Source organism: Diplotaxodon limnothrissa, linkage group LG22, assembly GCF_057381915.1.
Source record: "Diplotaxodon limnothrissa isolate DT_005_m linkage group LG22, D_limnothrissa_male_GT1.1, whole genome shotgun sequence".
NCBI lineage: Eukaryota > Metazoa > Chordata > Actinopteri > Cichliformes > Cichlidae > Diplotaxodon > Diplotaxodon limnothrissa.
This window is the reverse complement of record NC_140616.1, coordinates 27373886-27397004: the sequence shown is the minus strand read 5'-3', so window position 1 is coordinate 27397004 and position 23119 is coordinate 27373886.

Below are 23119 nucleotides of genomic sequence, written 5' to 3'. Positions count from 1 at the left end.
CACCAGGCTAGTGGGTAATTAATTGAAATCTCAGTTCTAATGATATCTTTAACCCTCTGATGTCTAAGTCATCATGAATGCTAATGCTACCCTAAGCATGTGTTTTGGATGCTTTTGGAAAAAAATTACATTAAATAAAACTAAATAAAAAAATAAAATAAAAACAATTCCAGATTCTGATTGCCGAGGGTTATAGTTAGGATTAAGGTTAGAGATGCGGTTGTCAGCAGTGACAACCGTTGACAGTTTCTATAGGCCACCAACCGAAACTTAAAAACTAAAAAATAAATGCAATAGACATGTTAAAACAAACTGTAGTTAACAAATTAATTGAAATCAAGGCATGAATAAACCAAACAAACCACAATTGAAACTATTGCATACTTGCAAAAACTAACAGTCAGTTTTGCATAAAAATTAACAATCAAATCAACTAGTCAGAGGCAGCTTTGGTGCACATGTAATTATAATATATATATAATAATTCCTGCTCTGGACATGTTAAATATTACACCTGAATAATATAGCATATATTGTAAAAAAATAAAATCAATAAAACCTAAACATTTCCAAATAAGAAAAACTAAACTGGAAAAAAAAAATCCAAAAATAAATGAAAAGAAAATTACAAAAGTGTATTAACTGAGGAAATAATCATCCCAGTGTTAGGTTTAGGTTGAACACCCTGCTATGGAGGGGCCACAAGCCAGATAGGCGTAATGTTGATCACAATAAATAAGGAGGGTTGTGTCACGAAGAGCGGGACCCTCCTTCTAAATTAAATTTCTTTGCAAAATTAAACATTAGGATCATCAAGAATAGGATTTACATATTGGATCAGCCTGGGTGAACAACAAACACCTCCAGTGCTGGTAGAAACTGTGCCACTGTTGAGTGATGACAAAGCACGAGGAGAGGAGGAAGGCATGCTTGGAGACAGCGAGAGAGAAGAAAGGCAGTTCAGAGGTGAGAACGGGGACGTTAAATGGGGGGAGTATGACAGGTGAAGGGAGAGAGCAAAGGAAGGCAGATATATTGTGTGTAGAGAGACTAGGCAGAAAGAAGCAAGCCCAGGAGCGTTGGAGGTGGATTTAAACAGTTCTACCATGACGTAGATAAGAAGCGGCATAAAATAGGGGCAATCTTGAAGTAAGATTATGTGAATAGTGATGTGGAGGTGAAGAGAGTATCACACAGAATCATGATTTTAAAGCTGGAAATTGAAGGTTTGATGTCGCATGTTATCAGTGCCCCACAAATTGAATTTCAGTTAAAGAGAAAGATGAATTCAGGAGTAAGCTGGATGAAGTGGCAGAAAGTGTCCCCAGGCAGGAGAGACAGGAGTGGACTCTAATGGAGGTCTACGTGAAGGGAAAAGAGGTGATGAAGGGGTGTTGGGTAGGTGTTAAGAAGATAAATGTAGACAGGTGGTAGTGGAGTATGCAAAAATGATGGAAATGGATCAGATGAATAGCTACTAGATATCATCAGTGACAGCTTATTCACTCATGTTTACATGAGTAAATACAAAATTGGATTTTGTATTGAGTTGGGTAAAAGCAATCTCAAGAAACTCAAGAACAAATAAAAAAACAAACTCACTGACATCTATCAGTCTGGAAAGGGTTACAAAGCCAAATCTAAGACTTTGAGACTCCAGGCAACCACAGTGAGAGCCATTATCCACAAATGGAGGAAATTTGGACAAGTGGTGAACCTTTCCAGGAGTGATCGGCCTACAAATTTATACCTCATCGATGAGGTCACAAAAGAACCCAGAACATCTTAACAACTATAAGCCTCACTTGTCTCTGTAAAGGCAATTGAGGTTCAAGAAAGCCACTGGGCAAAAGTGGAATCCATGGGAGAGTTCCAAGGAGAAAAAGTGATGCTGACCAAAGAGAACACAAAGACCGATCTCACATTTGCCAAAAAACAATGATCCCCAAGACTACTTGACAACTTGCTGCAAGGAAAATGTCCAGCCATTAGATTATGCATCAGGACAATCATCTGAAACATACCAGCAGGTCCACCTCTGAATGAAAAGAACAAAACAAACCAAGACAAAATGGAGGTTTTGGAGTTTACTAGTCAAAGTCTGCACTTAACTCTGATTGAGAAGCTCCGGCCTGTTGGTTCTTGGAACAATGGTGCCGTGATGATTAGCACTGTTACTGCACAGCAAGAAGTTCCTGAGGTTGAATCCACCATATGGCTGTGGTCTATCTGTGTTTGCATGTCCTCCTCGGGTACCCCAGCTTCCTCCTACAGTCCAAAGACATGCAGTTAGTGGGGTTAGTTTAACTGGGGATTCTTAATTGCCCATAGGTGTGAGTTGTTGTCTGTTGTTCCTGCGACAGACCACCTCTCGCCCAATGCCAGCTGGAATAGTCCACCCAAACTGGGAATCCTGAATAATGCAATGTCCATCCATCCATCCACTCTCTTCTGCTTATCCGTACCACAGGGCGAGAGGCAGGGTACACCCTAGATAGGTCTCCAGTCTGTTGCAGGGCTAAAACACAGAGACAGACAATCATTTGCACTCACATTCACACCTGTGGAACAGTGCTAACCATTGTGCCAGTATGCTGCAGCAATAATGCAATGTAAAAAAAAAAAAAAAAATAAGAGACTAAAATTAAAACATTTTTAATGTCTGGAATCAGCAAGTAAATAAAAATGAGTAAAGTGTGTTTGTTCACAGTTCACGTGTACTTTAATTTGCACCAATAAAAACTGTATAACAAATGCTGTATAATATTCTGGCTGTATCTAAATATAAGATCATTTTACAAGTGCAAAGCCTATAATTTCAATAATTGAGAAAAGTAAACCTCTTAAAGTTATTTGAATACAATACTTGAATTATTGTAAAATATCATAATATCATAATATCTATATAAACATAAAATAAACTCCAATAAATCTGACTGGCATGCTCTTGTGACTGAGAGTAAAGTTCTTAATAAGTTTGCAGTTTCAGTAACCAGCCAAAGAGACCGCTAGATGGCAATGTTGTTCTTTTACTGTGCTTCTTTTCTCTCCCCCGCAAGTCCCCAAGCACTTGTTAAAATTAGGACTTCTTTCAAAATCTAACAATACATTAATTTTGTTTTCTTTAAAAGCGTGCTATGGTTGTAAAATTGCATCAGGAAATGTTCCAGGCACCTCAATAAAATGTAATCAGCACTATTTAGTTGCACCTCTTACTCATTTCAGGAGCATGTGACTACTTATTTCTCTACATATACTCAATGAATTTTAGCTTCTTTTACCCTGATGTGGAAGAATCTTTCTGTTTATTACTTAAGTAGACAAGACCCATGTAGACATCAGCTGGCCAAGATCAACTGAGTAAAATGATATGGTGTGTGTCAGAAAGAATGATATAATTCTCTTAATAAAAAGTGATGCCAACTGGCAAACCATCTGCCGAGCGAGGATTTTGAAATACAGCCCTAATCATTAAGAAAAGCACAGAGCAGACATTTTTATTTTTAAATTTTGCATTCCTTTTTGTATCAGCTGGACTGTTTCAAAGCTCAACAATGATTCATGCTTGTATATATAGCAATATTGTATTTGCTTGGCCTTCAGTATGTAACAGAAATAAAAGCCTTTACGTATGTGAGGCTATCTTGCCAGGCCCACTACCATTTTAGATAATCCTGATGTAAATAACTCATCATCATTTATATCAGGACTGGGTGTGGGGTAGGTTTGGTCCACGTGCAGCTTGCGGGCACTGCATAACAAAAATTTTTTGACTTTAAAACACAATGATGTACTGTAATTACAGCCAACTTATGGCAGCTGTAACATTTATTTAAGTAAAAATCATCTTGCTATAAAACAGTAATATCTCTTTAATGCTGTCGTTTGCCTGTTTCACAACAATTCTGTAGAAAGTTTCATTTAAAAAAAGAATAAATGAAAGCTCGTCAGTCAGCAAGTATACTTTACCTACAGCCAAGCCTCCTGCGATATAACTAGCTACATATGAAAATTAAATTTGTCTTTACAGCTCCATCACTTTTCTTTTTCAAAACATTGGCTCAGCACAGGCTGAGGTTACACACCTCATTTTGGTTCACTGGCTTTCTGAAGCCTTTGTTCGGTGTCTGAGTCCGCATCTTTGCTTGTGTGTGGATTCAAAAACCAAAATTACTATGCAAATTAAGCTCTTTGAACAGAAACAGTCTCCAATGTTGAGTTCTGTGTTAGCTAGCTTGTTAGCTTGCAAATAGCGTGGAAGGAGTCACGTGTATATGAACATTAGCTACAATTATGACTTCATTTAAAATCTAACAATAAAAGGATCTTTATTCCGCTCCGAAAGCCTACTTCGTGTGAAAACTGCTTCATGACTGTTTGTGCTTGCAGTGCAGAACAAAAGCTCTAACAAGGTGGGCCAAAAGTTAACAACCTGGCGTGATATGCAGCCCGGATTCAAAGTTGCAAAGGGTCCCCCAGCCTTGATTGTGAGAGGAGTGCTGAGTGGTGAATACCTGTCACTCCCTGATCAAAAATATAGCAGTAGTATGATAGAAATGTTGATTTTTCACAATGGATCCACAAAAAAACAAAACAAAAAGAAAAAAAATCAAAAAGCCTTCTTTTTTATCATTACAGCACAGTCTGGGCAATGGGCTAGCAGACCTTTTTTTAACACATTGATTTCATAAAATTTAAGCCCAAAGAGTTGTCCTGATACATAAAATGTTTTATAATGTAGAAAAATACTGACAACCACTGCTACCTCCCATTCTCCTAGTAGATACACCTACATCCCACATTGTCTTCTTTTCAAGTTATCGCTTTCACAATAATTCCAGAAAACGTACTCTGACCTTGAGGTTGAGGTCACCGAGATTCAGACTTGTCCTAGAAATTTAGAAGATACACACCAACCGCCTACCCACCTGGCGGGTGACGACAATACGCCGTTAGCCTTTTGCAGGAATACTATTGAAATTACATTTTCTTATATTAAGACATCTTAACTAAATATGTAGTTAAGCTTTTTTTCATTGACAGAAAGAGCAGCTTGACTGGTCCAGCCCATTGAAGATCAAAATGGGCTGAGTTTGACATCCCTACTCTAGATTATCAACAAACTATTGGGCTGCCAGTTTAAAGCTGCTGCCTCTGCTGACATATGACCTCACTTAAATGCTGGTCAAGATCTGTACAATTCCCATCAAACTAACGAAAATGACCCCCTGTTGAGTCCTCAGACAGTAACCAGCTAAGCACACGCTGGGCGTAATGTTGGTGACAATCAAGGTGTCACCACGAAACTTGGCAGTTGGCTGCAATTTGCCTCTGCTGTTCCCGACAGCACTAAGGGGTGACAAATTAAATATCATGTCTGTTAAAAGTCCTTGTAGGAGAACTCATTCTCCATGCTTGATTTATTCCGCTGTATCACTCAGAAAAGAATGATTACAGAAAACTCTATTGAGGCTCGTCAGTGTTCAAGAAAGGCGAAGTGTGTGTGGGTTAAAAAGTGAAATGAACCATTAACATTTCCAACTGTGGCGTTTTAACATGACTAGCCCACTCTGTAGCCAAATGCCCTGTTATAACCCTCCGTGATCCAACTTTGCTATCACAGCAGGAGCGACCTAAGAAAACCTGCTGCACAACAGCTCAGTAATGCTCTGTGTGCACAAGAGAGCTTGGATAATTACACAGCATGAACGCACTGCTCTTAATGTTAAATACACACATTGTTAGCTCCACAAACCTTGTGTAAAAAATTGGCTTTAATTGGCAAAACACTCCAGGCCTATATTTTTAATGATTTTACTCTTTTAAACAGTTTTGACTTTTTATGACTCACTGCTTATTGAACAGAGCCTGAAGAGAAGTAATCACATATATTTACTGCAAACAACCCTTGCTTTACTTTTCCCTGCTCATCTAAAAGTAAGTACCTAACAATTGTCTATCTTTGGTTGTTATTTGCTTTAGCTCTGGGTTCCTGTCAGGTCTGGCTTATGACCCCTGTGTTGGGTTTCTTTCTTTTTTTTTTTTTTTTACACCTAATAGTCAGGTAGTCATATTCTATGAAAATGTCTTCTGTGTTCTGAAAAACCAGCGTCAAATGCAGCTTTGTTATAAAGGACTCCATATAGTCCTGCTTCTATAGTAATTATGAGGATAAGTAGCATTTAGTGTGTGTTAACACAATGCCACAGTCCTTCCATGAGTGGATGCAAAGAATTAAGGTACAGCGGTCCCTTGCTATAACGCGGCTCAAACTGTATGTTTGCAAGCTTTCTCCCGAACAAACACAACAATGTTGACAAAACGTTTTGCACCGCCAAAGTTTAGGCAGAGGAAGATGCTAACCATCGCACAAAAAGTTGGACTTCTGGACATGGTAAAGGAAGGTAGAAGTTACCGCATTTTTCGGACCATAAGGCACATTAAGTGAAACAAAACAGTCAGATAAGTCAAACTTCACGCAAATCATTCTTCTTGCTTCCTCTACTTCTGTAGCATTGATTAATTAATGATGAATTCACTCGCAGCGCTCTATTCCCATGTTCTGGACCTGAAAACAGGGTTTGATCTTTGCTTCATTCGATAATACTGGACTTATTTTTCTACGAAGGTTTGAACTTTGAGAGTGTTTAAACAAGAGAGTAAAGTGTGAAAATGTTCATGCCTGTCTTAGAAAAGTCTATAGTCACTCACTAAGTGTGTAGTGAGGGGTTTTACAGCCTTAAAACATCTATAATAATTGTAAAAAATAAAGCTAAAGCTGGCTACTTGGCGGATGTCACCTATCGCAGGTTATTTTTAGAGCGTAACTCCTACGATAAACGAGGGACCACTGTTTTGCAATGGTCCAGTCAAAGTCCAGACCGTAACGCAGCTGGAATGCTGTGATGGGACTTTAGGGCTAGTGTGCCACAAATCCTAATAAGGAACTGAAGTAACATCTGAAAGAGGAGTGGCCAAAATTACTCCGCAATGATCTGATAGAGTGATACTTGAAACTAAGTCATACAGAAAACAATTATTTCCAGTTATTGCTGCTAGAGTCAGTTCTACAAGGTGTAGTAGAACCTGTGAAAACCTGGTTTACCTACTATGCTGAATAACTTTCTGGATAGGGGTGAAATGTTAACACTTTGAGCAATGGCTTGAACCCGCACCACTTAGCTTCTAGCTTCATGATATTGCTGGTGTGCATGGCTTTAAAGCATTTGGCTGACTAGCATTCTGAATCACAGCTCAGAAGCATTGAGAAGACTGCAGCCAAGCCAGTGGGCATTGTGAGGATCTGCTTTGAGCTAAGTACCAGTCAGCATGCCAGCTTGTTCACAGTCACAATCCTAATCTCGGCTGGCTTTAGCTATTGGCTCAGACCACCCATGTAGGCGTCTTGCTCACCCAATCAGAAGAAAAATCTGTTTTGCCTTTTTTGAACTGATGGAAAAAGTAGCACAGAAAACATAGCATCATTTTTATCTTCTGATTGGATTTATTTGCCAATTAAAGTTTTTCAAACTAATCAAACGGTTATAATTGTTCTTCACAAGATCATATAAATATATTTATATAAATAAAAACACTTAGACTGTGCACTTTTATTAACTATTCCACAAGTGTTGTGTTACGGTGTTGAACTATTCATAATATTGTGGTGTACTTATTTGACAGGGGCTGCAACAAATGAGATAATAAGCTCGTCATCTTATGAGCAATTTTATGTTTCTTCTGGAAATACTCTTAGATTTACTTGTGAACTAGAGGGTGAGATATTTGTTGAAGACGTTACATTTTGTTTCATTAAATATCAGTTTTACTCATTGTTTATTTTCATCTTGGTGTTCATGCAAGTAGTCTAAAGACATTGATTGTCAGTATTTGTTACAGCTCACTGCTCTTCTCCAACTGGTAGCTGTACGTTGAAGATAAATACATATTTTGTTTGATTAAAAGATGCTTCTGCTTGCTGAATTTAGAAGCTAGATATATATGCTGAACTAAAACAGATGGTTGCTTTAGTTAAAGCCGGGTTGCTACATGTATATAAATATTTAACAGCAGAACTGGGTTAATTGTTTAGTTAGTAGTTTAGTGAAATACTCTAAACTACATATACGCTATTTACCTTAAACTTTCAAATACTGCAGTATCTGTATGTGAAAGAGAATGTAATGATGTTAGAAAATGCCATATTGATGGCTGGAAACAGTCTTCCAGCAGTCAACACTACCTGTACAAACCAGATAAAGTTCAAATACAACAATTAACTAATAAGAAAGATTAAAGTGTTGCATAAAATATTAATAAAAAATAAAAGAAATAAAATAAAAATAATGTTATCTGCCACTGATTTTTAGTCTCCTGGGAGTACTTTTTTTTTTTTAAATCACTGAAGTGACTTCTAAGTGTGTTATCTAATGATAGTTATGACCTCACATTTTTACATTCAAATTTTGAGGAAGTACACTGATGTGTGATTTACCCTGCATAAGGAGATCCAAAGAGACCGTCCCTATTATTTCAGAAACTACAACAAATCCTTCCAAAAGATATTCCCTAATTTAGTGCTGGAAAGTGCTACCTCCCAAAGCTATCCAACTAAATTTAGAACTGGTTACTGAAAAGGGCATTGTGTGTGATTCATATCATTTTGTAAGGTACCCCCAAGCTATGTGTAAGGAGGAACTGTTATCCTGGCAGAGATCAGTGCCATCAATATAGAAATGTTTCATCACAGAATAAAGGCGATTGCTCAAATGAACTTTGTACTGATTTGAAATGATTCGTCCCTCTAAGGACGCACATGGAGCCAAGGCTTTGACCCCTGTATTTAAATCACATTTCATGCAAAATTTAACAACTTGTTTTTTCCATTGAATGAAGCCGATAATTACCTCTGCCATGTGAAAGTCTTATCTTTTTTTCCCCATTTGATCCCCGCCCCCTCATCCCAATCATTTGTATTTATTCAAATGGATCCACACTGAGATCACAGCAGAGGAGAGAGATGTTCTGGCCAGTATCTCCATGAGTAAACATAATGCAGAATGAGTTTGAGTTTATCCTGACATCATCTTAATGAAAATGTCTGCGGGGAAACAACAAATAGGGTTAGGTTGAGGCTGGAACTGCAGGGAGTGTGAGGCAGCAGGGGATAAGGTGAGTGGAGCTTAGGGGGTCAGTAGAGACCCATTAAGGAGGGGAAACACAGATCTGCAGAGGTGATGGGTAAGAATGAGATAAAGCCAGGCTGGGGTGAAATGATGATGATCTCAGATGTGAAAAAACTATTACAAGGCTGACTGAATTTTTAATATAGCAAAGAGTTGTTGTTAATATAAAGCGATAGGTGGTTGACCATGTGTAGTGATAACAGAGGGGAGGTTAGGCTGCTTGGTGATATCAGCTGGGGGTTGAGTGATGTTAGGTTTTTAAGGGAGATACTGACACAGATTTGAACACTTCACTAAGTGAAGTGATGTTCTGGCTGTAATTCCACATTAAGGAATTTTTCCTCTTTCATGTAATGGTTCCAGGGAACCGGTTTGTTCTCAAGGTGTTACAGATTCAGATAAAGAAGCAATTATATGTGGGGCCATTGAACATTCAGTTACAATCAGAAATTTGGACACATTCATTTACAGGGTTTACCTTCTAGGAAATAATGAAACAACGTGTGAAACAAGCCAAAAACATCATTCCCATTTCAGATGAGCTTGTCACATGGAATGGCTTTCAGCTAATAGAATATCCTGGCCTTATTCAAATTTAACTGCAGGGGCATCTTGTGTTCTTGATTCATCTGAGATCCTCATCTGTGTACCTAAAATGAAAACTACTGATCTCAAAAACAAAGAAATGCTGAAGTGCCAAAACTTGCACTTCCTGGAGCACCCAGTCCAAGGCTGGCTCCGAAAGTGAGTAACTTCCCATAGATTCCCATGTTAACAAGTTTTCCAAGTTAACAATATTGGAATAACCTGGTACAAAACTGTTTTAGTTCCTATGGATATTTTTTGGAGGCATTTGGATACCAGTAAGACCAATTGACAAGTATGCCAACAGTAGCAGCTATTGACAGCAATTACTTGAAGACACAATCATCAGTCAAGTTTCTTCAAATACACTCGCGCAAATCAGCTGGAGCCTATCCCAGCTGCCTTCGGGCGAGAGGTACACCCTGGACAGGTCGCCAGTCTGTCGCAGGGCTAACACATAGACAGAGGCAACCAATTGGACTCACATTCACTCCTTTGGGCAATTTAGTGTTTCCAATTAACCTATCCCGACTAAGTGCATGCCTTTGGACTGTGGGAGGAAGCCGGAGTACCCGGGGAGAACCCATGCAAACATGGGGAGAACATGCAAACTCAACACAGAAAGACCCCGACCTGATGGTGGAATTGATCTCAGGACCTTCTTGCTATGAGCACGTGCCACCATGCTGCTGATAATTTTCTACCTTTATGTAATGGTACAAAAATGCCTACTGTTATTTAACTCTCAAATCTATGAGAAAAATTTATACGTTATATAAGTACTTTAAATACTAGTATATTTACTAATGCTAATGAAAAGAAGACACTGGCTTCCCTTTAACCCCTGTTGTTCTATCACTTTCTGTAAAACTTATACAGTTTACTAGGTCAATCTTAGTGCATGGCTTGCCTCAGCATTGTAGCCACAGGGGTGACTACAACCTCTGACTGAGTTTTAGTCAATATAAATGTAATTTTAGCACAATCCAAACTTCACTCTTACCAAGTAGTTAACATTTTCTTCTCTCCAGGCATTGGAAAGGGCAGTGCCAAATTATTTGAAATGACTAAATATTCATTTTGCACAGGCGAATGGTTCAGTGTTCATTTGAACTTCCTCCAATTTCTTTTGTTGTGTAGAAACAGAAAAGCTTAGAAATGTTTGGACTGCTTTACACTCATTGCTTTTGAAACACCTGTATTTTGGAATTTGAACCAAGGTATCTTTCATAGTGAACACTGATTACTGAGTCAAAAAAGAGTGGCTGTAAATCATTGAGGTGTTGTGAGTCTAAAACAGAATGAAACATAATGCAAATGCCACTTCTTTTAATAAAACATATAAATACTCTGTGAAAAAGCATAAAATCATTTTAATACCAGATGCTCCTTTTTACAATCAAAGCTGTCGCTGTTACTGTCTGTAAAATATTAATAACTCAGGATCTGGCCATTTTCATGTCAAAAGTTTCAGTTATTCAGCTTTCCCTCTCACAATGTTCTTCTTGTCAAGATTATAAAAGCCTTTAGAAGCGTGGTCTGACATCTGTGCTGACAGATTAATGAAATTGTTTTCTCATAGTTAACTGTCCTCATTGGGTAAATCAAAGGACCTCTGCACTGCTCTCTATGGGCATTTTCAGGCATGTTTTACCTGTGTACACTGCCCCAGTCAGCAAAGTAACAACAAGCAAGCAGTTGTCAGGCCACTCACTCTGACTTTGCTTTGTGTTGTCAGCTCTGTGTTCAAACATATACGTATAAAATAAAGATCATATGTGTCTAAATTAGCATAGGTATTTGTGTCAGTGTGTGCGACTGTAGCTTAAGGTTTACATTGTTCACTGGTAATCGTGGGACAAGGAATTTCAGGCCATGTTATGCAAAAGTAATGTAACAATTTTTTCAATTAAGTACATTAGTGCATTACTTTAGAAAAAAGTAAAAAGTAACATGCAAAACATTTATTTTTGAGTAATCGATGGGAAAGTCCTCATGGAACGGAAACTCCCTGCTGGTAGGAAGAGAGAAACATAAATTACTCAGGAACAGTTTGAGGAAGGAAGACCCTAAGATGTAAAGCCTGATCCACACAGAGGTGTCTCTCCACCACCTACAGGATCCAGACATCTGCCACAGCTCACGTGTCTACGCCCTGAGGGTTGGAGCTGTCTTGGTGGCATATGGGGGAACTAAACAATTGTTTGTGGTGATTTGTTGAGCTTGTGTTGAGCTTTCAGTAGCATGTATTAAATTCCTTTTGACTTTACTGGTTTGTGATGAGCAGTTACAAAAGGTTTTGATGAAGTGATCCTTTAACCTCCTAAGACCTGAACTCTCCCACGGCATGCATTTTTGATTTCTCTTTGATATTTGGGCATATTGGGGCCCAATGAATGTAAAAACAAAGAATTACCAGATTTTTTTTTTTTTTACCTGATTTTTGTTTCTAAGAAAAATGAGAGCCACATATGAGGATATTCATTTAAAATTTCGGTAGAACAGTAGCAGTATAATGTCCCCGTAAGTGGATCTCAGGCCCTTGTAGAGCAAAATTGAGTATTTTGGTCTAAATAACCCAAAATGTGATGTCCACATATGTGGACGCCAGGTCCTAGGAGGTTAAAATAGGAATGTCAAACTCATTTTACATCGTGCGTCACATACGTGCCACTTTGTCAGCAGGACAAGGTCCATTGGGCAGTCTCTGCTGGATTGATTCTGGCCCCCGGGCCTTATCTTTAATATCCCTGCTTTAAAACATGCTTGTAATAGTCATTTTAACGCTTGCTTGGGGAGTTTTTGTAATGACTTCACTGTTAAAGACTTGTAAACCGTAAGTATTGTTGCCATTACTACCTGCAGCTTAATGTCTGTTGTCAACAATTAAAAATACCAGCATGATAACAGTGTAGCCGTTGAACCCACAAAATGCCTCTCAGGTTTTTCCATGCTGTACACGCTCCAGCAGAGCTGCTTGGTAAAGCGTTGATATAAATGTTAAATAAGTGATGTCAAGCAGAGGAGGATGTTTTAGTGTCACATCTCTGCAAATACTGGTTTTTGCGTAGGTGTCAGCAAGCACAGTATCACTTCACTTGAAGTTGCATCACACATATTGATCAACAGTGCTGTGTCCAAAGAGGCCTACAGTGAGTACGTGTGTGTGTGTTAATGCACCATCGCCAAGTTATGCATCCTTTTTTCCTCCCAGGCAGCAGTCCCACAGTAGAGCAGTGTAGGAGTAGCTAATCCAAACGCCTCAGTGCTTATAGATGACCTACAGTTAAGCAGCTAAAATCACACTCACTTTTTTGGCACAGTGCTACAATTTGCTCCCACTATGAAGATAAAAACTGATTGTTGGGTTTTTATCATGGTTTAGCCTCTATGATAAGCCCACCTACCCCTTTCTTTTAGGGATCACTTCCAGAGTTGATTTATGCAAAGCCACTGTGAAAAGTCGACTAAATAGTGACTAGTAAATGTGGAGATGTTTTTACCAAGAGGTGTAGCATGTTCCCGGTGTCAAGGCGCGGCAGCTCTGAGCCTCTGATAGAGGGAGTCTGCAAGAAAAGAGGATAAACACACATGTGAATGCAAAGGGGAAGTTTACAGGGAGAACCACTGCTTGATGTCGCTGCCTGAAAATTGAGTTGCTTTCAAACAGTGAGGTAGTGAGTATATGTGTTCATCTGGTGCTGGAGTTACTTGATTAAACTGGAAGAATGCCTAATTAAATCAAGCATGGTTTGCTTGGGTGAATGTTTGTGTATCCAAGTACACTCAGGCAACATCTGTGAGTGTGAGATAAAGAGTTATCTGAAGAAATATGAAAAGTAAATGTAATTCCAATTACCACTGGAAGTGGGACACTCACATAGAGTTTGCAGTTTTTGGATTCTATATGTATCCAAAAACTTTGCAAAAGTACTGTACAATTACACATGTACAGTACTTTTTCCTTACCTGCAAGGTTCAGCACAGAAGCCAGAGACATTACACGAGCGAGACCTATAGGATATCCAAAAAATAAGGAAGGGTTGAACATTATCGTCAACCTAATCTGAGGATCAGCACCTAGCACAGAACAGAGGAGAACATGAGAAATGAACAGTCCAAAGAAACTAACGACAGGAAAATGGGAGGTACACATGTTGACCTGCTGGTTACTGGAAATATCTAATGAGCCAATCACATGTCAGCAACCCAGTGCATTTAGGCATGTCGAGATGACCTGTTGAAGTTCAAACTGTGCATCAGACTGGAGAGAAAAGCTGATTTAAGTCACTTTGAAAAAAGGCCATGGCTCAAAGTTTTGGTGCTAGATGGGATTTTTTAAAACAACCATCACTAAGATAAAATGCATGTTATCTGGAAAGGGCCTTGAGATTTCAAACCACAGGAAAATCACAACCATACACACCATGTGTATGCTGTTGCTATTTATTGTGGTTTAACCTGTCAAGGACTAAAACATGAAGAAAATTCTGCATCACAGCTTTCGTTAAGTCTGGGTTGACAGCTCAATGGCATGGTGGTTAGCACTGTCCACAATCCACAATCTGGCCAAGTTTGCAAAGGGTTCACTCTGGGTACTCTGGTTACCTCCACAGTTAAAAGTAATGCAGTTATTAGGTTTAGAGTAACTGGTGATTCTAGATTACCCAAAGGTGTTAATGTGAGTGCAAATGGTTGTTTGTCTCTATGTGATAGACTGGCGACCTGTCCAGGATGAACCCTGCCCCTCTTACCCTATCACTTCTGGGTTATGCCCCGTCCGCAGCCCAGATAAAGATAAGAAGATGGATGGATTAGAGGCTGTTGTGAATCCGTTGAATTTTTTGTTGAACATTATGTAATATGAACAGAACATGTACTACAGACATAAGTTACATTTGTTTATTCAACAAGATTAACATTGGTGTAACAAACAAATATTTTACTAGTTCATGTAACAAGACTGACTTTTGATGTGCCAAAGTGTTTAAACAGTATAACATGGATTCATTTAATTAGACTAACTTGGTACAAACATGTTGACTGAATAAAAGTAAAATTAACTGAATGTTAATGTTAATATTATGTTACAAACATATATCGTGTTGAAACAACAGAATCAAGATGGATTAATATAACATGATTTGTTTAGATGGAATAAAAGTGGAAAGATAAAATTACGTTCATCCAATGAATTATTTTTTGAGTGTGCCAGGTGTCAGCTAAAAACAGGAAACTGAGGCTACAATTTTGCACGAGGTCACCAAAATTGAACAATAGAAGACTGGAAAAACAATCGCCTGGTCGGGTGAGTCTTTTTTGTGACTTTTAACAGTGCTGTGAGAGTGCACACATTCTACTTAAGTGTTTTCTATCTTACATTCACAGACATTCATACTCAACTCGGGGTTAGCATCTTGCCTAAGGATTTTGGGCATGCAGACTGTAGTTGCCAGGCATTGAACCACCAACCTTCTAATTACAGAGGACCTCTGTTACTTGAACATGATAGTAAGCTCACTGAACTCAAATGTAGTGAAATTCTTGGGGAGGCTGCAAGTCAGAAGGTTGAGCAGGCCAATTAATTGCGGAGTTAGCATGTTAGCCAATCCCTGGCTGTTTAAGTCTGCATTCTAAAGACTCATTGGGCAAGATAGCCATGAGTTGGTCTCCGATGCATCCAGTGGAGTATAATTGTTAGACATAAAGCTTGTATGAATGTATGCGAATGAGGAATGTTCTATAAAGTGCTTTGAGTGTTCAAGAAGAAAAGCATTATATAAGAACAAGTCAATTTACCATTTACCAAGTGGTCTCCACAGTCACCAGATCTCAGTCCACTGAAACATGACAGATGTGGTGGAACAGGAGATTCATATCATGGATGTCTAATTAATAAAATAACCTTGTATGACAGCTTTAAAAATGGCTGTCAAAACGTTTGACCAAAGAGCAATAGTGTTGCAAGTCACAGCTTGAAAGTCCCTTTACTTTAAGATAGTACTCCAGAAGTTGAGACTTTGGGAGATGTAAAGCAGTCTCCTTGAAACTATAATGAAATTGCAGGTTGTGCAACTTCCTTGAAAGTTTCTTGGTCCCAGGGGAATGTTCCTGTGTTGTACATGGGGCTAATGAGGTCACCCAACCAGCCTGCATCACTATACTCATCTTCTTTTCTTAATAAACAGGAAAAAAATAACTGAGAGGTTCCCATAATATTTGTCCTCTGAGAAAATGTAGACCGTACAGTCTAGTCAAGGTTATGTGAATAGAAGATATGGAAAGCTTATCTTTTGTGCTGTAGCAGAGAATGATATACAGACTCATGCCCGCATTAACGGGTGACATCACCAGTTATTTTGAATAAATTACACACGGGGTGTGTATGTGCTTCATATTCTGTCAGAGATGAAAAGAGATTCTGTCCTCTAAAAAGAGATTACTGCAGGGTCCAGGAGAAAACCAAGGGTCACAGCTGCTCCCCAGAATGGATTTCCCAGGTTATTATCTGTGTTTACATTCATTCTAGTCAAGATTCAAAGTCTTAAATCCCATCAGAGACACAGAATCCATACCAGGAAAGAGCGACAGAGATTTTTCTTTCCATCAGAAAGCACTTCAGTCAATTAATGTCTTTGATGTCACATAGCATGAGCTTCTTGTTATGCAAATTTGCCTCTCTTAGAAACACTGATGCGTATTTATCTGCAGAGATGTGGATGTCTGCAGTGAATATGTGAAATGATTAGGAAGAAAACAGACAAATAAAAAGGCGAGAATGAGTGAAAGTGTGAGATTAGGGAGAGGATAAATTTAGGAGAATATAAGGCACTATATTCTCCCACAGAATGGAAGGCTGTGAAACATTCAACAATTTATCACTGAAATGATTTCCACTTCTTCTGGATATGTTCCCAGTTAGTCACAGATACTTCATAGCTCTACAGGGGTAAAGTGGTGGCAGCAGATATTTTTAAATACTGTATTTTCTCTCTATTCTCATTCCTTTCAGAAAGTGCTGGAAATTGAAAATGGAGTTCAGGTGCCATAGATCCGCAAGTAGACTGATCAGCTGAATGGTCGGCACACATTGTGCCTTCTATAACAAGTCTGAGTTTGCTCAGACAGCCATTGAAATTCTCTAAACGCTTAGAAGGGGAACTAAATGGGAGACTTAACTCCTGAACCTCAGGCATCCTTTCTTTTTAATGACAAGGAGCAGTGAATTCAGCTTTTGGAAAGGCTGAACCAAAACTTTCACCACAGAGCTTCTTTGGTACTGTTGAAACAGCTAAACCGTAAGACTTTTGAAATCCAGCCCAGCGGTTTATTACAAATTTGATCACTATTAGTCTGTTTAACCCTAACCTAATTTACCCTTTAAACCAGGGGTGGGCAACTCCAGGGCTCAGGGGCCGGTTTCCTGCAGGTTTTAGATTTATCCCTGATCCAACACGACTGATTTAAATGGCTAAATTACCTCCTTAACATGTCTTGAAGTTCTCCAGAGGCCTGGTACTAATCATTTGATTCAGGTGTGTGTTGACCCAGGGTGATATCTAAAACCTGCAGGACACCGGCCTTTGAGGCCTGGAGTTGCCCACCCCTGCTTTAAATCCTAATCCATCGCTGCCGACGGATTAGGGTTTGAGATAAGATAAGATAAGATAAGACTTTATTGATCCCACAACGGGGAAATTTTTGCGTCACCTCAGCTCAAGTACAGATATATGAAGGAAATACAAAAATACAATTAAGTACAATCAATGAAAAAAAGTAAGATAATACACTATATACAATGGTAGCATACACAGTATGTGATTATGGATATAGTTGGAAATATGGAAGACATAAACTATATAGCTTGGAAGGTCATGGAAGGTCCATTATGCATGAAGTGGTGACCGTGGATGTTCAGTGTCCAGTGACTTATGACATCGTGATTGAGGAGTTATAGAGTCTAACTGCTGTTGGGATGAATGATCTGCGAAAGCGCTCCTTCCTGCAGCGAGGGTGTTTCAGTCTCTGACTAAAGGAGCTGCTCAGCCCACTCACATACTCATGCAGTGGGTGATGTGGGTTGTTCATGATGGATGTCAGCTTTACTAACATCCTCCCCTCACCAACCACCTCCACAGACTCCAGGGGACATCCCAGCACGGAGCTAGACCTCCGCACCAGTTTGTCAATCCTGGTCCTGTCCCTTTCCGTGCATCCACTCCCCCAGCAGGCCACTGCATAGAAAAGGGCAGATGCTACCACAGTGTCATAGAATGTCCTTAACAGAGTCCTGCAGACTCCGAAGGACCTCAGTCTCCTCAGCAGGTGGCGTCGACTCTGGCCCTTCTTATACAGGACGTCTGTATTTGTAGTCCAGTCCAGTTTATTGTTGAGGTGAACACCCAGGTACTTATAAGAGTCCACTATCTCAATGTCTTTCCCTTGGATGTTCACCGGTGTTGTAGGGGGTGACTTCCTCCTGAAGTCTATGATCATCTCCTTTGTCTTGCCGGCGTTGATTTGGAGTACGTTGGTCTCACACCAGCCAACAAAGTCACTGATGACCCCCCTGTATTCCTGATCATTCCCGTCTGATACGCATCCAATGATGGCTGTATCATCTGAGAACTTCTGTATATGGCAATCGTCCGAATTATAACAGAAGTCTGAAGTGTAAAGGCTGAACAGGAAAGGTGAGAGAACCGTGCCCTGTGGTGCCCCTGTGCTGCAGATTACCACCTCGGACACACAGTCATGGAGCCTCACATACTGTGGTCTGTTGGTAAGGTAGTTGATGGTCCATGCAGTCAGCTGTTTGCCTACTCCGGCTCCCTCCAGCTTCCCTCTCAGTAGTGCGGGTTGGATGGTGTTGAAAGCACTGGAGAAGTCAAAAAACATGATCCTCACAGTGCTCCCCGCCTGCTCTAAGTGAGAGAGGGATCGGTGTACCAGGTATATGACAGCGTCATCCACCCCAATTCCAGAACGGTAGGCGAACTGCAGGGGGTCCAACACTGAGCCCACCAGTGGCTGAAGGTGGTGCAGGATGAGCCTTTCCATGGTCTTCATCAGATGAGAAGTCAAGGCAACAGGCCTGAAGTGGTTGGGCTCCCTGGGGTGTGCGATTTTTGGCACCGGAACCACACAGGAAGTCTTCCACAGTTCAGGAACCCTCTCCAGGCTCAGGCTCAGGTTGAAGATGTACAGGGCCACCTGACAGAGCTGGTCTGCACAGTCCCTGAGCAGTCTGGAGCAGATTCCATCCGGACCTGCTGCCTTCCTTGCCTTCGTCCTCTTGAGCTGATTTCTCACCTGATCAGCTGTGAAGTAGATGTGAGGCTGGGCTAGAGTGGGGGGTGGGGCTCGCTTTGTTGTGGATAGATGTGTGGATAGGGGTGAAGCAGGGTTGTGGTGAGAGGAGAGCTCAGGTGACAATGTGTCTGTGAAGGTTCTCAGTCATCCAGGTCATCGTAGTCAAAGGAGCTTGCAAAGAAAAGCGTCTGGACTTCTTTAAGTTGCTTGAAGATGTTTCACCTCTCATCCGAGAAGCTTCTTCAGTTCTAAGGTCAAATGGTGGAGAGTCCCAGATATAAACCTAGTGGGAGTGACCCCCCACAGAGGGACAAAAGGACCCCCTGATGATCCTCTGACAATGGCATTGCACCCGGAGGGAGGGGGGGGGGGGGGCAAATGGAGGGGGGTTAATGGAACCTGGGGGGTGGGAGAGGTGATAAGTGGGCCATTGTCAAATCTGTTAAAAAACAGATTCAAGTCGTTAGCCCACCCCCGGCCAGCAGACACTGTGGCTCCTCCATTGTCCTGTAAATGTCCGGAGATTTGTTTCATGTTCCTGCAGACTTCTCTGACGTTTTTCTGTTGGAGTTGGTTTTCCATCTTCCTCCTGAAGCACTCCTTGCCTTCTCGGATCTTGTATTTAAGATCCTTTTGGACTTTCTTAAGTTCCTCCTTGTCTCCCGACCAGAAAGCACTCTTCTTCTTGTTCAGCAGGGCCTTCAGTTCTGGGGTGACCCACGGTTTATTGTTTGAGAAACACTGTATCTTCTTGGTAGGCACAGTGTTCTCAACACAGTTTAAAGGGTTAAGTCGTAATGTAAAGTATTACTGTATGTCCAATCTGACAGATTTTACACTGTCGATCATCCAAAATTTCCCCAAATCCAGGACAAATGTGAAAGGTAACTGGTTTTGGAAAACTTCCTTGTACATACTCCTTATTCAGCACTGCTATAGCTTTCCTGCCCAGTTGCAAATTATTACTACTAGCAGAGTTATGCTCGCTTTTAGATTTATAAACAGAGAATTGTATTAACTTAATTACACACCAGACCTCACAGAAATGACCTCAAACCTTTATGAACATATCTCATTTGTGGCACAGAGCACAGGAAGTTAAAAGAAGCAGATGTCTTTTTTCTTTTTTACTCAGAAAATATTATTAAATTGTGAGTTCCTACCACAGCTGCATCTTTTGTGGTTAGCATAATATAACACACAAACATGGTTGTGATCACAGTCCAGTCAGAAGGGCCTGAGTTTAAAAAATAACTCTTCCAAGGTGGAGATGGAGGTCGATGATCCCCTGTGGCACCCCCATACAGGGGTGTGCTGTCCTAATGTGGTTTCCAGTCTATGTGCAAAGGTGCTAAAGTTCTGTGATTATGAAAGCAGCCAATCAGGGGAGATCGATGTACTGGCACTCATAAATGTTGCAGGCAGGGCTGTCATAGCCGGAGAGATGTGCTCACCTGGGGATGTTCCTGCCTCCTTGCAGATGCAATGCTGACACTGGAAATGAAGAGCTGTTCAACTTGACATGTTCAACTCCACTTACACAGTCTGGCTTTCTTTCTCTGAGGCTAATGTACAAGCCAGACCTTACACATAGTGTGACATACAGTACAGGTGGAAAAAACTTTTTTTTTCCCTGCAGAGAGAGCATGATTTATTCTGGAGTGGAGTTTTGAAGTGCTCCAAATGTTATTTCTGCTGAGTTATCACCTACAGCCATCAGCACAGATATTTTATCAGCTAGGCACTCTGCACACTATAAACTTAGTATTCATTTTACAAGAGCAAGATGTATGTTATGCTAACACATGGCATGAAACATATGCTGTGCTAGGCATTCCAGCGCCTTCTGACTTCACTTTGTGGGCTCTCTTGCTCCACATTTGACTTTAAATCACGCAGCAGCCCTTCTGCTTATTCCCATTTTATTTTCTGACTCTGAACTTTTGGGTTGTGACAAATTGATGGGGTTGCAGCGAAAGGCTTTCACAACGCTATAAGTTACGTCAGGCGAAGGCCTTAAAACAATAGGCCATTAGCATACTTTCCCCCCCATCCATCAGCAAGCAGTGCCAGCCTCTGGCAGCCATTCATCACATCCGTGCCACAGAGCAAGCAGGCCTCAGGCCCCCGCTGCACGGCTTACAAAGAGATGTATGAATACAACATGAACACGGCGGTCTTGGATAAAGACTAATATAGCCCAATTCAACTGTGACCATGAAGATGAATGTGTTAAAAGAAAACAGTGACAATATGACTGATAGTTTTAATACCAGCAGTGAATAAGCAATTTGTGTTGAGGTTAGCTTAGCGTGTTTATTTTCATGAACTGTGCTACAGTAGCACCAGTAAAAGCAGCGCCGTGGCTTCCCCCGGGCCATAAAGTCTTGAGAGGCTCCGTCAGGCTGCTCTGATGAACCGTTCGATGCAGATTAAGTTTCTTTGTGCTGGAGCCCAGTTTGCTTTGGTTTGGGACTCTGAGCCAGCAGCCGCTTGAGCTCCTGTCCATTAAGCCAACTCTGGGGAGAGACTAAAAATTAACCTTAATGGACACTTTTCTCTCTGAATACTAACTAGGGGCTCTTTACTAAGTAGTGCTGTGTCTTTCCTACTGTCTTTTTGGCTACTCTTACTTATTTATTTCACCACTCAGGAGTTAATGTGTGAGAGTCACAGTGCTGACAGACACCCTAAATGAGTGTAGCGGCTCTGCTGAGGCCGTTCTTTCACAACCTTGCCTCTCCCGATCATCCCTCTTTTTCTGGCGAGCAGCACTCCATAAATGCCAATTACCAAAAATTTAAAGCCAATTAGAGTTGCTTTGTGCTCAGTAAATCTGATTATTAAAAGCCATGTACATCTTCCATGCAATCATCGTTCGATTCTGTACTACAGACTCCCATGCCAAATGTACCAGTCTGCCATCCACGCCAACTATTGCTTCACTACCCTCGGCCGCTCTCCCCTTCTAATCTGACTATAATGACATTTATGTAAGGCAATGAACGGTGCTGTGACACACTTTTTCAAGGCTCCACCACCCACCTCACACATCGCCGACGTGTTTATGACTCCTGGGTGTAATATTTCCTTCATTTGCATAATGACGTCCCCTGTTTATAATAAACCCGTGCATCCATCTCACTAAGGCCCATTGAACAAACAGTGGATTTGTGCAAAATTAGAATGCAAATGGAATGTAATACCAATAAACTGCTTGACCCCCCAACCCCCTTTCCCTTAGCACCTCAAAGCAATATGCACCTCAGTCAAACACCTACACCACACGTTAAGCAGCAAAGATGCTATCAATCAAATTTCTGGGATAGAATTTTTTGCCGATGAGGCTGTAAGCAGGTGACATTAAGTCTGCAGGTTAAACTGTGATTTGACATTGTTGTTGAATGGGTGATGTGACCCAAGGTGGTGGATGACTTGTTTCGGGGATAAAAACCCTGCCTGTCTCTGGTAGTCTTTCATAACTAAACCAAAAGATGAATTTATCATGTGGATGAATAATCCATCTTAAATTTGCCTCTCAGAGGACCAGTGAAGCCCCTGACCATTCAAGGACACTCCTTTTTGGCTACGGATCACAGTCTATCACTAAATATGGGCAATGTTGTAATATATTCATACTTTAATTACAATGCACACAGGAGACATATATTTTTAAGTATGGCTGTTGCAGTTTTGATAATGCTTCATCAAATGCTGCCGCGAAATAAGAACACTTTTGATTATATAAAGAAAATCGTATTCCCTCATGAAATATTAATGCCACTGTTCTATCTTTGTCCCTTTAGCTGGCTTTGAATATCAACTTTTTGGCACTCAGGCCATGATAGTATGCACTACAGGGCCTACTCCCTCTCCTCCAACGGCATTCAAATTAGATTACTGGCAGGATAAATTCGACCGGGTGCGTAATGAAATGCGCTGTGACAAATGCTGACTCAGGTGGCCACAAGCAAATCAAGACATTGCAGTTCAAACCCAACGCTCTTCTTTTATTCTATTTTTCTTTCTTTGCCAGC